This window comes from Pinus tabuliformis, chromosome 9 (genome assembly GCF_031772625.1).
Source record: "Pinus tabuliformis cultivar Carrire ecotype Pingquan chromosome 9, CPIR1, whole genome shotgun sequence".
Lineage (NCBI taxonomy): Eukaryota > Viridiplantae > Streptophyta > Pinopsida > Pinales > Pinaceae > Pinus > Pinus tabuliformis.
In genome coordinates, this window is record NC_142307.1 from 231,727,177 (window position 1) to 231,742,865 (window position 15,689).

The following is a 15,689-nucleotide window of genomic DNA, read 5'->3' on the forward strand; positions in this document are numbered from 1 at the left end:
ATGAGTAAGACATAAAAAGGGGGGGATATATGGGGGAGACATATTGAGAGAGAGAGAGAGAGAGAGAGAGAGAGAGAAATGTAAGTGAATAAATACAAGGGGAGAGAGAAAATAGGGATATATGAGTGAGACATACAAAGAGGGGGGATATATGGGGGAAGGAATAGATACATAAAGACAAATATAGAGATATTAGGAAACAGGGAAAGGGAGAGATATATACTAATATGGAGACATATGGAGAGAGAGAGAGAGAGAGAGAGAGCATATGAAAGGGAGAGAGAGAGAAAGGGATGGTGAGAGATAAAGAACAAGGAAAAGGGGAAAGGGAGTGATGGGGATATATTGATAGTAAAAGGGATATAGAGGGAAAAAGAGAGGGAAATATAGAGAATGTATGTGTTAGAGTAGGGGGGAGATAGAAAAAAAAAACACTGAGAGAGAGAGAGAGAGAGAGAGAGAGAGAGAGAGAGAGAGGGGGGGGGAGATGGGGGAGAGAGAGAGGGAGAGATGGGGGAGAGAGAGAGGGGGGTAGAAAGATATATATATATATATATATATATATATATATATATATATATATATAGAGAGAGAGAGAGAGAGAGAGAGAGAGAGAGAGAGGAGGAAGTGGGGGAGATGGGGGAGAAAGGCATGGATGTAGGAGGGATACATATAGGGTAGGGGAGAGAGAGAGAGAGAGAGAGAGAGAGAGAGAGAGAGAGAGAGATAATTAGGATGGATACATACATGGGGGAACATGGAGAGAGGGATGGGGAAGTAAGAGAGAGATAGAAAGATATTTGGGGGAATGGGGGGGAGAGTGATGTAATTGTTGGATTCACAGTTATACTGAGAGGGGGATGAATCAACGTAATGATAACTTTTACTTATTTAAACATTTAAACATCTTAAAACATCAATCTCAAAATATGAACAAGTAACATAGTATATATGTGTAAAATCTTGCATGTGAAAACCAAAAAACCTTCTATATATGAAATATATTGTAAGAACCAACCTACTATTACATCAATTTGTACACACCAACCTACATGAGACATCATTCTCTCATGTTTATTTGTAGGAACTAACCTATAAGAGACACCAATCCCCTTTGTTTTTTTACAGGAACCAACCTATAGGAGATACCAATACCCACCATTGCAAGATTTGTAGGGACCACCTACAAGAGATACCAATCCCCACTACTACAATATTTCTAGGAACCAAATTACGGAAGACATTAATTCCCACTACAACTAATATTTGTAGGAACCAACCTACTTCAATGGTTCTTCTTACTTCACACTGTGTGTTAGCTAATTATGCATTCACCAAGTGTACTTGTTGCTTCTACATTCATTAGGTTTGTTAGTTACTTTTGCCTTCACGAGATCAACTTGTTGCTTCTTCCTTCATTAGTTCCACTTCTCCCAAAAACTATTTCTTTTGCATTCTTTCAAAGAATGAATTTGTACAACCTTCCACATATCCAATTTTGCAAATTTGATTTTGAAATTTCTACCATAGGTACATAGAGATCTCCTCTCCATCTCATCCAAATATCACAATCTAAAACATCTCAAAAATAAAGTTATAGAGAAAATGCCAATTTGACCTATTTAAAGCACGTTTCAAGATCATTAAGAAATATTAACTTCCTTATATCATATGTCCAAAATTATAGAAAAGAAATGCCTGAAATTTCTATCATATGTGCCTTGAGATTTTTTTTTTTTTTTTTTTTTTTTTTTTTCTGATCCAAATTTCACAAAATGAAACATCTCAAAAGTAAAGATAGAAAAAATTCCAAGCTAACCTATTTGAAGCATGTTTCAAGAGAATTTAGGAACATTATATTCCTCATATCATATCTATGAAATTGTAGCAAAACAAGGTCTAAAATTCCTATCAGAAGTAACTTGAGATATCTTCTTTGTCTCCTCTAGATTTTAGATTATGAAACATTAGAGAGAAATATATATAGAAAATAAATAGTTTACCTATTTGAATAATATTTTAGAAGCATTCAAGAAGCCTCAATTCTCTATAGCATATCCATGAAATTATAGTGAACCAACGTATGTAATTTGAAACATAGGTAGATGACAATATTCTATCTATACCTTCCAAGTTTTACAATCCAAGACATCTTAGAACAAAAGTTATAGAAAAACTCGCAAGCTAACATATTTGAAGAAGATTTTGAGAGAATTATGGAAGCCTAAATTCCTTGGAGCATATCTCTGAAATTATAGTGCACAAATGTACCCAGTTTGAAACAAAGATATCTAACAATAGTCTAACTACATCTTCCTAGTTTCAAGGTTCAAAAAATCCCAAAACAAAATTTATAGAAAAAAATTCCAAGTTGACATGTTTGAAGAATATTTCAAGAGCATTCAAGAAGCATAACTTCCTTAGACCATATCTCTGTGTTGGTATTATGGTCCATGTGTTGTCCTTGATGGAAACCCACATATATGATAACTAGATGTATCCTCAGGTCAGTTCATAAATGATCAATTGATGTATGACGACAAATCACATTGTAACAGGTCAATTTAGAGGTAACAGAGTAATGACATAGAAAAACAGAATGACGGTCAAAGGTTTACAAGTCAGAATCAAAAGTTTGATATAGGGATATTTTTAGTGTTTTCCTTGAGAGAAACCTACCTAATGAGTTGCCCTTGATGACAACCTATTTGATGAAATGGAATTAGTTCAAAAGAATGATAATGTTGAAATTTAACAGGATGTGTGTATAGATATGATAGAATTCATGACAGTTCAGAGGAATCAGATCAGAATCAAGAAATTGAGAAAAAAGGATTTTTTAAGTTATATACGATGTTTAGCCTAGTCCAAGTTGCATATACAAATGGGTACACAGAATAAAAGGCATGTATACATATGAATGTAGTTTCACAAAAGGAAAAGCAAGTATGGGATGGAAAATTAAGGTTAAATAATACCAAGGGTCCAAACCATGGTATTAGCCCACAATATTGAGCAAAATAATGGTTACTTGATCCATCTAAGAACACCATAGGTTCTAAGTGTTGTTTTGGTGCGGACACAAACAATTGCTCTAGCCTGAGAGCGAGTCTAGCCATAAACAAGAAATTCTATGGAATATTTCCTTAGATTATAACCAATTAAGAGCGCCTAGCTCTTAGTATGCTATATTTTTGATGATGACCTTGCTTCCTTACTCCAGTTATCTTCCGTTCCTTCTTGTGAACACCTAAAGCAAGTATACAACAACAGACAACAACAATGATAATATACAAATTATATTCAACCTACTTAACAGTCAAGAAACATTAAACCATAGACATGTGAAATGACATATTAAGTAGGAAATCAATCGATAGTTGCATATTTATTAAATCAAGAAGAGATTACAACCCGCTTCTTGATGTTGTTTTTCTCCTCTGACAAATCTGGGTTCCCACACACTTTTGCTAGCATTCCATGGATGGCCCCAACAATGATAGTATCAAGGCTCTTCCCTTTAGGATTCACAACAAAACAACTCACAATTCTCCCTTAAACACAAACTAGAGAGCTACAAAGTATGGATAACTTGCTAATTACTCCAAACAGAACTTAATTACCACTAACACAAACACACTAGCTTGTGCTTGGGAAAGTTGGAGGTTTATATAGCTTGAATGGATGGGAGATGGTTCCTCTCCTCATGGGAGAAGGTCTTATATCTTGAGGTAGTTTCATCCTAATAGGGGAAAGGATCCCAATTTGACCTCCTCAACTCCATCCGGCCTAACCATTCACCAGAATTTCGTTACGAAGCTTATAGAGATGGAAGCTTCAGCTCCAAATTTAAAAAACTTTCCAAAAGAGGATTGGTATGACTGGGAAAAGGCTTAGTCGCTTTGGTCAACACGAGGGACAATTGTAATCCCTTAATATCGACGCGGGGAGGACATGGGTCATTAGCGTCGGTCTTCTAAACTAGGGAAACCATATGATATTGGGAAAATGATGAAAAGGGGAATTGTTTTGCTCATGAAGAGGGACACAATGGGAGTTTCTTCATGATGGGAAAGAATTAAGGGTTCACTATAGAGGTCCTCTAGGATCAAAGAATGGGGAGTACAGGTACAGTGAAAAAATGTTGTGTAACAAACGCCCCCTAAAGCGTGAAGTTCGAACAAGAGTGAGGGATGAAATGCTTTATAACTCAGTGCAGGGAACCAATGTCTGTTGTCAAAAAACCTACAAGCAAGTACAGATACATATACATTACTGAAAACTCTGTCAAACGATACATGAGTCATGGTATGGATGCAACCATCCAGAGAATGATCATGTAAATGGATCCAGGCATGGGCACAACCATCTAATAAAGAGGATCATATCGAAATCAAGGTATGGTCGCAACCATCCAAAAATGAGAATGAAAAAATATGAAAACTCATGGTATGGTCACAGCCATCCATCTAAAAGATACATGTATATCAGCACAACCATGTCACATCACCTTGCAAAATGGACTTTTGTAATCTGAGCCCAGGGTCTTGTGCTCCAACACGACCTAATCAAAGTACAGATTCTAACATGTGAATAGATGTGTTGATGTTGAACATGCTAGAAAATCGCTTGATTACTAGTCAATGATGTAAACTGTTAACAAGTGCAAGAGAAACCACCAATAATGACAATGGTTCTCAAGGTACTAGTAGCACAATTCATGAAATGTGAATGAAGGAACTGAAGTTGACCACCCGTGAAATCACCCAATCAAAAGCCAATGATGTGAAACTATCATCTAATGTGAAGAACTTGTTGTTAGGGCATGCAAGCTCCAAGGTACTGAAGAGGAGTCTTTTGATCAACTTCCTGGATAATGAGTTGAAGTCGACAGTAAGTGACTATGTTAAAGGAGGGCCATGATGTATCCCACATCATTGACACAAGACAAAGGGGTGCAAATGACTTTGGATGATACAAAGAATCATAAGTAAGTGTAACTGTAGAAGGAAAACTCTTTCACATATCGTCGACACGACGCAAAGTATGGAAGCCTTGGGATCTATAGTATAAGTGGCCATGATGACATGACAGAGATCAAATGGATGGAAAAAATGAACGGCCCAACCCAGGAAGGTCAATGATGAGGTGAGGATATCCCAACCCAACACGAAGCAAAAAGTGTCATGTTCAAGGGTGAGCTGCAGACATGACTGATAAAATTTCCCATTTCCCCCACTATTTCTGGAAGGTACCCCGATTAGTTTTTAATCACAAGCTTGAAGGTGATAGCATATGCTTGCACTCTAAGTTCATCCTACGGATGAATCTAACCTAGTAAGTTTAATGAGCCCTAGGAAGGAGAAGCTCATGTTCGTCATGGCGACGAATCTAATGTCGTTTAATGTTTTAACAAGTCCGACAAAGGTGTAACTCGGTATCTTTTTCATGTTTAGAGAGTTTGAAAAAGACACAGAAAAGAAAACTCCCCATGGTTCCTTTTCGTATATTTGTGTCTCTCGAGCCCGAAAAGGTAGAAAACAATACTTGAGAGAACCACTTAACCATTTCAGCCAAGGAGTACCTTTTTCGTAAATAGTTTATCCCAGCATAAAAAAGGGGTAAATGTCTACTGGGTGAATGATGTTTCGCAACCTTTAATAAGTTCAAAATGATAAAAGCTCGACAATCTTTTCATGTTTTAAGAGTTGGAAAAGAGTTGAAAGCAGACCCCCCATTTTTATTCAATTTAACGAGTTAAAAAGGGAAAAATACTCAATGATCTTTTCATTTGTTACGAGTCAAAATATAGCTTAAAAGTGACTCATCCTGGAGGAATGAGTGGTATAAAGGGTAGCAACTAGTTCCGACAATGATGGAACTGCTTAAAACATGTAATGGTCAAGAGGCTGGCTAATAAAACCACTCATTGCTGCGGTCCCTTAGGAAAGGAAAACCAACCAAGTGAAAGCATATGATCAGCCAAATAGATGGTAGCGATGGAATGAAACAACCAAGGCTCATCTAGTAGAAATTAGCTGATAAAGACAGAAATCACGAGATGTAAATTGGGCATGGGTTCATTTTTACACAAGTTTGAACCATGGAGAACTCTTCTTGGATTTGGTTTCATGTTTACACAATCTTGAAATGAAAAACTATGCTTTCTATAAGTTTGCATGCCCCCAGAATAATGATTCAATTGAGGTACATGCCCCCCAAGCTTCATTTCAGTCAACTAGGTGGATGGAATGAAGGTTCACTTTCGAGATCTTGGAAACAATTGACTGAGATTTTATGAGATCTTAATCATGGAAAAGGGAGTTGCTTCATTTTTTAATGAGGTTGACACAATAAAAGAACTATCCTCGAGACTCTTGTTTCATTTTTTAACGAGCTTGACACACTCATGACCCTTGTTTCATTATTTCACGAGCTTGACACAAGACAAGGAACTATGCTCACAACCCTTGTTTCATTTTTTAACGAGCTTGACACAAGACAAAGAACCATCCTCATGGCTCCTTGTTTTATTTTTAAATGAGGTTGACACAAGACCAGGAACTATCCTCATGACATCTTTTCATGACCCATAAGAGAACATGGCTCCCAAGAGGTCTTCACTTGACAGAAGAACCGCACTCTGGGAGGAATACATGTCATTTGGTACCAAAAACAGATCGGGTTCCAATGCCCCCAGTACATAATGTACAATACCATCTGCGTGATCATCATTAGATGCAGATATGGAATGTATAGCCACATAATTGACGTGCAATGCGAAAGGTACTGCTTGCAAACAAGAGCCGATAGGGGACGATGGTTATAAAGGAGGTGCCTGGTGACCAATGAATGACAGTTGATCAATAGTCACAATTCTCCCTTCGTGTGAAAAACAAACCACACAGAATAATGAAGAAACAAAAGCTCCCATGACATAAACATAGCCGCATCCAAGGAGAATATTGAAATCTAAGGGACCTTGGACCACCATCATGTCTATATAGACGGTCTTTCCTCCCCAAGTAATAGGGAACTTTGGAAGGATCCCTAAGGGTTGAATGGTTCCTCCGTTGAAAGCCAACATGTTCTGGGTGACAGGTACAAGCTATGGGGAACCCAAAGCTTGCCAAGTAGTAGAATACTCGATGCTAATAGATGCACCTTCATCCAATATAGTGCCATGTACTACCATATTATAGGCTTGTATTGTGATCTGGAAAAGCACATAAGATGGAAGGCAGAAAGCAGTCAAGTGACTCTAATAGAAATAAATGACAAAACTACTTGGTGGGGGTATCATATGATTTCCCCCATGCTCTACAGGAAAAGGAGAGGGACACTCCTAAACCACTGGGATGGGAGGGTCACTCTTTGATTCATGAGATTTTGAGGAGACGAGAAGAACAAGAGAAGTATGATCATCACTACTCTCTTCAGGAACAGAGTGAACAACTGAAGGCAGAGCCAAGTACACACTCTTTTTAACCAATGTTTGGTCTGGAACAAACGAAAGAGATACATGCTTAGGAAGAGCAGGATGGGCAAGAGATGAATCCAAGTCAATCTCTTTACAAACTAGGAGAGGGTTAGAAGAACGCCTCTAATAACCAATAAGAAGTTGGGGTTGAGGAGTTGTAAGGTTTTCCAAAACTTTGGAAGCTTTATCCATAAGAGGACAAAGGTGAAGAAGATGATCTCCAGGACATAAGCTACATGGGAATATAATCTTCCCTTTCTTCTTACCATCACTAATCGAGGTTGAAACATCAACATGATCTCCAGAGGTTGATGTTGATGGTCAATCCAGATTTTGAGACCGTACCTCTAAGACTCTATGAATGCCAAGACAGTCTCGTAGGAGATGGTCACCCTTACACAACTTGCAAGGGAATCTGACCTTCCATGGAGGATTAGAAGGTTTGTCGACAAGAAGTGAATTTAGATCAATAGCTGCATGGTTGGCCTCTCACTTATCTGAATTCTTCTTCTTTGTCTTCTTCTTCTTATTCTTAGCCTCCTGGTTACTAGATTTGAAACTTTCGCCAAGTGAAGTAGAAGAAGAGGGTGAAGAAATGGGGAAAGAAGGCAAGGGGTCAACCTTAGAATCATCATGACGTGATTCAAATGAAGGAGATGTTTGGACATGAGCTGGGACACTTGATACCACCGAGGTCAAAAATAACCAGATAGGTAAACCAATGGTTAACCTAGGAAGGGACAATGTCACCCTATAAGGAGCACCAACCTTTCCAAAGGAAGGGAAAGGACTAGGATTCCCTTCTAAGGGGAATCCTTGACTGGTAAATTTTGGAAATTTTTCCATTGGATTCGACCCTAAAGAATTACTAAGGAATATAACTTTAACTAGGAATATTTCGTGGGAAGTTAATTTTAGAACACTGAAACAAAACTTTTCCTTTTCATGTTTTAAGAGTCGAGAAAAGGGAAAAAGGTGAATCTAGTCTCTTTCAAAGCTAACGAGCTCAAAATGAAAAGTGCTCGATGATATTTTAAATTTAAAGAGTCAAAAGACCAAAATGACTGCCTGGGATAATCTAGGAAAAAGGATTACCAGGTAATCGTGAACTACATAATACCTCCCAGTGAATCAATAAGTAAAGGCAGGAAATCTCCTCGATTCCTATGTTCGGTGTATCAAATTTACAAGGTGGTAGACTCAGCTTCCTATGGATAAAGGATTGCAAACCTAGTGGGGTCTCCTTTATATACATGACGATAGCAGGAGCACAAGTCTATACTAGTGTTGTCTAGTGCCGAAGCGAATGACAACTGTTGCGTTTTGAGACACCAGAACACCTCTCTATCCTAGACCTCTAAATGTAAGTTTCAATGCTTCCTTTCGTTAATTCAATAAATTTTAATGGTTGATCTTGAATTAAGTTTCAATTAGAAGGCCCTACCTCTGTCATCTAACAAAATTCCTACATGCAGCTATATGAGAAAAGAGATCTTTGTCTTTGATGAAGGTTAACACTAATTGAGAGATAGGGAACACAAAATCAATGCAACAATCAAAGAATGAAATATTTCTCTAATAAATCTCCTAAATGCTCCTATAACAACAAAGAATTTTCATTTCATTTCCAATGCTTATGATGATGCAATTCTAGCTTCTCAATGATTCTACTAATGCAATATTTTTGCTTAAGTAAAATAGAATGAAGTTCTTCTTTTCATAAAATGAAAAATGAATCTTCCACTTAAATCACTTGAATGAAAGTTTTCACAATTCCGAACAAGAAAGCATCAATCAAATCCAAAGCATGATAAATGAAACTAAAAGAAAATTCTTCCCTGAATCAAACAAACCAAACACATAAATGCTTCAATCGACAAACCAAGTAATGTAATCTATGCCCGGAATGAGAAAAGAGACACTCAAAATAAGAGAAAAAACAAGACTCTTTCACTCATTTGATTGAAAATGAAGCAATGAAGATGTTGCGACTGAAAGATGGATTAAATTAAGTAGCAAATAAGAAACTTGACATAATGAGTAAACAAACAAATGAATGGTAATCTACCTAGATTCCCTAGGGCTATAGAAATCATCCAAAAACTCAAAAACATCAAGCAATGAAACTTCAAACCAATCAATCAATCAAAACCAACAAACAAAGAATTCTAGTCACTTCTGGGCGAAATAAGAGAGTCTGAGGGTCAAGACACACTGGCACTGGAATGGGAGAAATTCTATTTTTTTCTTAACTCAGAGACCAGCATGATTGCCTAACAGACAACTAGCTCTGATCGACACGACCACACGACTGGCTAGACTACAACTAGTGCTGATGGGTTGATCGACACAACTGACCAAGCGATAAGAAGCGCTGATTAGGGGATATAAAGAAAAAATAAAAAATAACTTCACACAGGGCAAGACTTAACACATCAGAGGGTGGGCTAAACTAAACAAGCACACAAACCAAGCTAATGAATCTTTCCAGTTAGGGAGAACACAAGAAAAACGAGCTAGGAGTCAGAAATTAAGAGGGAAAGACACACTGGTTGAGATTTAGGGTAAACCCTAATCTCCACCTACATACATCGGCATGACTGCCTAACTGAAAATGAATGCCAGAGGGGGGTCGGCGTAACTGTTTTGGTGAAACTTGATCCGATTGGTGCGACTGTTTTAGAAAAAACCACACTAGCCAAGGATTCAAAAGAAAAATGAAAATTTCTTCAGGTGAAAACTAGACTTGCTACTGTAAATTCCAGACTCAAAGCAGTAAACTAGGAAAAGTAGAAAACACTAGAGGGAAATGGTGATACTAGAAAAGTTCACACAAAACCATAAAATGACAATCAATTAAACATAAGGATTGGCCCCCCAGCGAAGTCACCAATTTGCGGTGTAGGTAAATTCTAAGTGCAGACACAAACAATTCCTCTAGCCTGAGAGTGGGTCTAGCCACAAACAAGAAATTCTATGGAAGATTTCCTTAGGTTAGAACCAATTAAGAGGGCCTACCTCTTAGTACGCTATCCATTTGATGATGACCTTGCTTCCTTTCTCCAGCTCTCTTTTGTTCCTTCTTGCGAACACTCGATACAAGTAGACAACAACAGACATCAACTGTGATAATAAACAAATTGTATTCAACCTACCTAACAAGTCAAGAAACATTAATCCATAAACATGTGAAATGAAATCTTATGTAGGAAATCAATCAATAGTTGCATCTTTATTAAATCAAGAAGAGATTATAACCAACGTCTTGACATTGTTGTTCTCCTCTGACAAATCCGGGTTCCCACACACTTCTGCTAGCATTCCATGGATGGCCCCAACAATGATAGTCTCAAGGCTCTTCCCTTTAGGCTTCACACCAAACCAACTCACAATTCTCCCTTAAACACAAACTAGAAAGCTACAAAGTATGGATAACTTGTTGATTACTCCAAACAGAACTTAATTAGCACTAGCACACACACACACTAGCTTGTGCTTGGGAAAAGTGGAGGTTTATATAGCTTGAATGAATGAGAGATGGTTCCTATTCTCATGGGAAAGGAGCCCAATCTGACCTCCTCAGCTCCATTCGACCTAACCATTCACTAGACTTTTGTAGCGAAGCTTCTAGAGCTGGAAGCTTCAGCTCCAAATTTAAAAAACTTTCCAAAAGAGGATCGACGTGACTGGAAAAAGGCTTGGTCGCTCCGGTCGGTGTGAGGGAAAATTGTAATCCCTGCATATCGGTGCGGGGAGGATGCGGGTCATTAGCATCAGTCTTGTACACTGGGAAAAACAGAAGATTTTGAGAAAATGATGCAAAGGGGAGTTGTTCTACTCATGAATAAGGACACAATGGGAATTTCTTCATGATGGGAAAGCATGAAGGATTCCCTGTAGAGGTCCTCTAGGATCAAGGAAGGGGGAGTATAGGGACAGTGACAAAATCTTGTGTGACAATACTTCTATCTAAAGTATATTTTTTGTTGCAAGGGCTATGGTTATGATATAGATCATGAGACCTGAAATGACTTACCATTATATGATCTAATAATGGATAGGCTAGATTTGAGTGCTAACACATGTTTTATCTTTTAAATGTTATGATATGGGTATATCTTAAGTCTTGAAACGCTGCGAAGTTATAAGTCATTATTTGTAGATCTATATGCAGGTTCACCTCAGTGAAGGCAAGTATACATGCGGATTTGGCACTTCCATGTAGTGTATACATAGGAAGGGCTTGTTGTTTAGAAATGACTGAGCTATCTTATCATTGTTTTTATTTTACTATTGTTTGTCAATGATGTCTTCATCAGATCTGAAGTTAAACTAATTGTATAACGAGATTGAGTCTGGCTAGCTTTTTGATTGAGTAAGAAGGGTTTCTTTCATAAATGACTGAACAATCTGATCAATGCTGCTACTTCTCTGTTGTTTGTCAATGATGTCCTGATATTGATTGATCTGGGTTAAATGAGCATGTTTGAAGTAGATTTGATTGAATGATGAAGCTGAATGAGGTTATGAATAGTGTTAATATTACTTCTAAATAAGAAATAATTATGGTTTTGGTTCAAAAGTTGTATGATTCAATATCTTTAGAGGTATACACAGGTTGAGTTACAAAAAGTAGCATATCCATGTAGGTTGTCCTTATTGAAGTAGCATATACATTCTGACATATGATTTTTGATGTTGTAGTTGGATTTGGTTGTTTATGCAGTGTTCTAGGTTCAATTCTATGTACTGGTTACAGTGATCTGACTATTCTAGTTAATTGGTTGAATTTTGATTAAGTGTCGGTTGATTGGGTTTTTAGTGATTGATTCAGTTGTGTCAAAAGTTTCAGTGATCGATTGATTAAGATATTAATGATTTGGGTTTCAGTTATGTTAGAGATTAATGATTGAGTTTTAGTGATTAAGGATTAGGTTTCAGTGATTGATTGGTTCAATTATGTTAGAGATAAATGACAGTGTTGCAGTGATGAGTTAAAGTTTGATTTTTGATATTGAGTTTAAGTGTCGTTAATGGCTCCAGCATGAAACATTGATGAAACACGGCCAACAAATTATGATGTGTTGAATCAGGTGGATTCAGTCTGAAAATTTGATGAAACGTGGTCCATGCAAGATGCTGAGGGTTGGATCCTCCAGTGAGAACGTCGAAGCTTACTACCAGTAATAGTTATTCATTAGATCAAGGGTTTGGAACTCCCTTCCAGTAGGAGCTGGAGAATGAGTGAAGGTTGTAGCCTTCTATAGGTTGGTGCTTTCATATTGGTACAAGTTTATGCTAGTACAAGAACTAGAGGGTTGTGTTGGGCCTCAATTTTTCCCTTTTCTTACTCAGAATATCTCATGCTATTGTTTGAATAAATGATTATTTTCGAGAATATTCGTTACATCCCTTGTTTTATGAGGATTAAAAAATTATTAGTAAAGGTTTGTATGTTGCAGGTTTAAAATTGGTTTGATCATGCCTTTGTACAGGCTTTGGTCCTGCATTTACCTTCTTGGACAGTGTAGTAGATTCCTACACCATGCAACAAATTCTTGTACCATCCAATAGATTCTTGTACCAATTGGGATTCTTACACTAGTTACAGTGGGCTTCCTGCACTCTGAAGAGTTTCTAGACTACATTCATTTTTAGTTCTCATTGGCATCATATTGGTTTTTGTGTTACATGTGGTTGGAGTTTATTGGTGGTATAAAAGAGATGATCTATTGTATCCACTTGTTATGCTTCCTCAAAAAATAATACCACCCTTTTGGCATGTACTGTTCATCATTGTGGTCAATGATACAATGGTGCGGCAAGATAATGGTTTTCAAATGTGGTATTACGATATTTTATAAGAATAGTCTAGGTCGTAACTATTAGAAACATGGCTAAATGTTGATGTTGATTGAATACATTATGTTACTCTACCGTGTATTGCTTCCTACATCTGTTTGGTATCAATTCTTCTTGAAAAAAGAATATGGTAGCCTATTTTTATCTTTCACAATAGGGTTGTACCTTACCTTTAAGCTAACATCAATTATGGAGAAGATGCAATCATTATTCACAGCATTGAAGGAATTAACCTGCAAAGAAGTCCAATATGGGTCATATGCTACTATAGAGGATGTTATTGCTCCTAGAGACTTGTGCACAACCTGTGAGGAGAAAATGCACGCTCCCATATTATTACGTTATAAACAAATATTTTGTTAGGAATGTGTCTCGGAATGGTTCAAAAGGGAGAGGACATTTCCACTTTGTCATTATTTGGTAAATCTAGCTGATTTGAAGTGGTCAGAGACTACGTCAAATCAGGAAAATGATTTACAACAAATAAATATAACTTGACTTAAACACTACACAACATTGGTGGTTTTATTGGATACTTTTGCTCTTCGAAGGACCAAATAATTATTGAGTGTGGGACAATGTTAACATGCTTCACAACTGAAGTACGCTTGGCTCCCAGAAAGTGCAATCACATGATGGATGCCACGATAAGGGGAATAAGCTCCAGGTCAACACAGTGCCATGAAAGAGGGAAGGGTCGAATATGTTATTGGACTCCAGCTTGACCACAACGCCAGATTATCTCATATGATGCATTTCCACGTGAGAAAGAAACATGTGGGAATTTTTACCATCGTCCTCGCTTGCTGTGATGGCAGAGGTTTAGAACCAACGTGATGATGCATCGTTGTGCCATCTAATGCAGAGTCATTGTTTTTATTTTTAGAATTAGAAAATGTTCAAGCGATCCTAGTTTTCTGAGGAAATTAATTTCATTTGAACAGGAAATTCGAGGAAGTAGTTGGTCCACCCACAACATCATTCCAGGAAAAGAGGAAAGACATTCCAAAAACAATTCCTATTTCGACATTTAGTTACAAAATCCATTTTATTCCTCAAAAATTGTTAATATTCACAATCTACCCCTCTTGTATTTTGATTGGCTGTTAAAAGCCTTAATTTGTATTTCGATCCATATATAAGTTGAAGAGACTACCTGGAGAGGGGGGATTTAGTCAATTAATAGATCGATCAATAGATACACACACATAAGCACGCACAGACACAGAACGAATGCACAGAATGGAGGAGAAGTTGGTCTCAATGTAGCATCACACAGTTATAACCAATGGATCACTTCTCCTGGTTACTAGAGTTAAGTGTTTGTCTGCATAATGTAAAAGACTGATTTTAAATATTAATTGAAGCATTTCTTGTCATGTTCTATTTATTTGTTTGTTGCATCTAATGATTTTAATTCTTGTGTGAACCAGGTTAGTAATAGAGGGTGCGAGCTGGCTGGGTTGGCCGCTAGACGAGCTCGACACTGCTCTGCATCTTTTAGATTAAATTTTATTTAAATAATTATTTGTTGTATGAAATTCTTATCATAGGATTTAATTACTTTCAGACTCTTTCCTCCTTCAAACTGATGTTATTTAATCAGGCAGCAATGTTTTCCTTTCGAATGCAATATTGATTTGATTTTCTGCATTAGAAATTGCTCTTGGACTCAAAATATTTCCTTATATTGAATAAGGATTTCATCCCTTCAGAACTTCAGAATTTACAAGATAAGCTTATGCATTGACACTTTGCCTTTATGAGCTATAATGTGCAACTTGAAACCATTGAATTGATTCAGATCCATTTAATTTATATTCCAGAACCTGAGATCAACTTGAGTGTTCATGGTTTCAAGGTATTAACGCATTCATTCAATATATGCTTACAAGAAACCATATGTTACTCAGAAGCAGAGATCACATATATATATATATATATATATATATATATATATATATATATATATCTATCATTTTAAATCATGATGCTTGCAGAGCCGACATTTATGAAAAGGAAACTGCATCATGCTTAAAAAACGATAATGTTTATTTTCCATTGTAGTTGTCTTTAAACTTCTGGACAGTTTTACAAGATTTATTTCTAGGGACAAGGAAGGCGAGAGAATCTATATTGAATCCATTTCTTTCATAAGTTTATTTACACATTAAATATTGCCAATGCTTTCAAGTTAATTTTATAAAGAGGTAGATGCAATAGAATTAGTGTAGGAAGAATGGTTTTTTATTTGCTCATGAATTTTTTCCAGCATTTCTAGTCTTTTTGATATTGTGCCAGCACTGCTTTGTTTCCAGTTCTACTTTCCCTTCTATTTGCTCGTACT

General features: G+C 36.9%; 1 pseudogene; it reads left to right on the forward strand.

Moving 5' to 3' along the window:
* Positions 1-13,840, forward strand: part of LOC149148040 (uncharacterized) — a 40,282-nt pseudogene extending 26,442 nt beyond the window's left edge.
* The last annotated feature ends 1,849 nt before the right edge of the window (positions 13,841-15,689 follow it).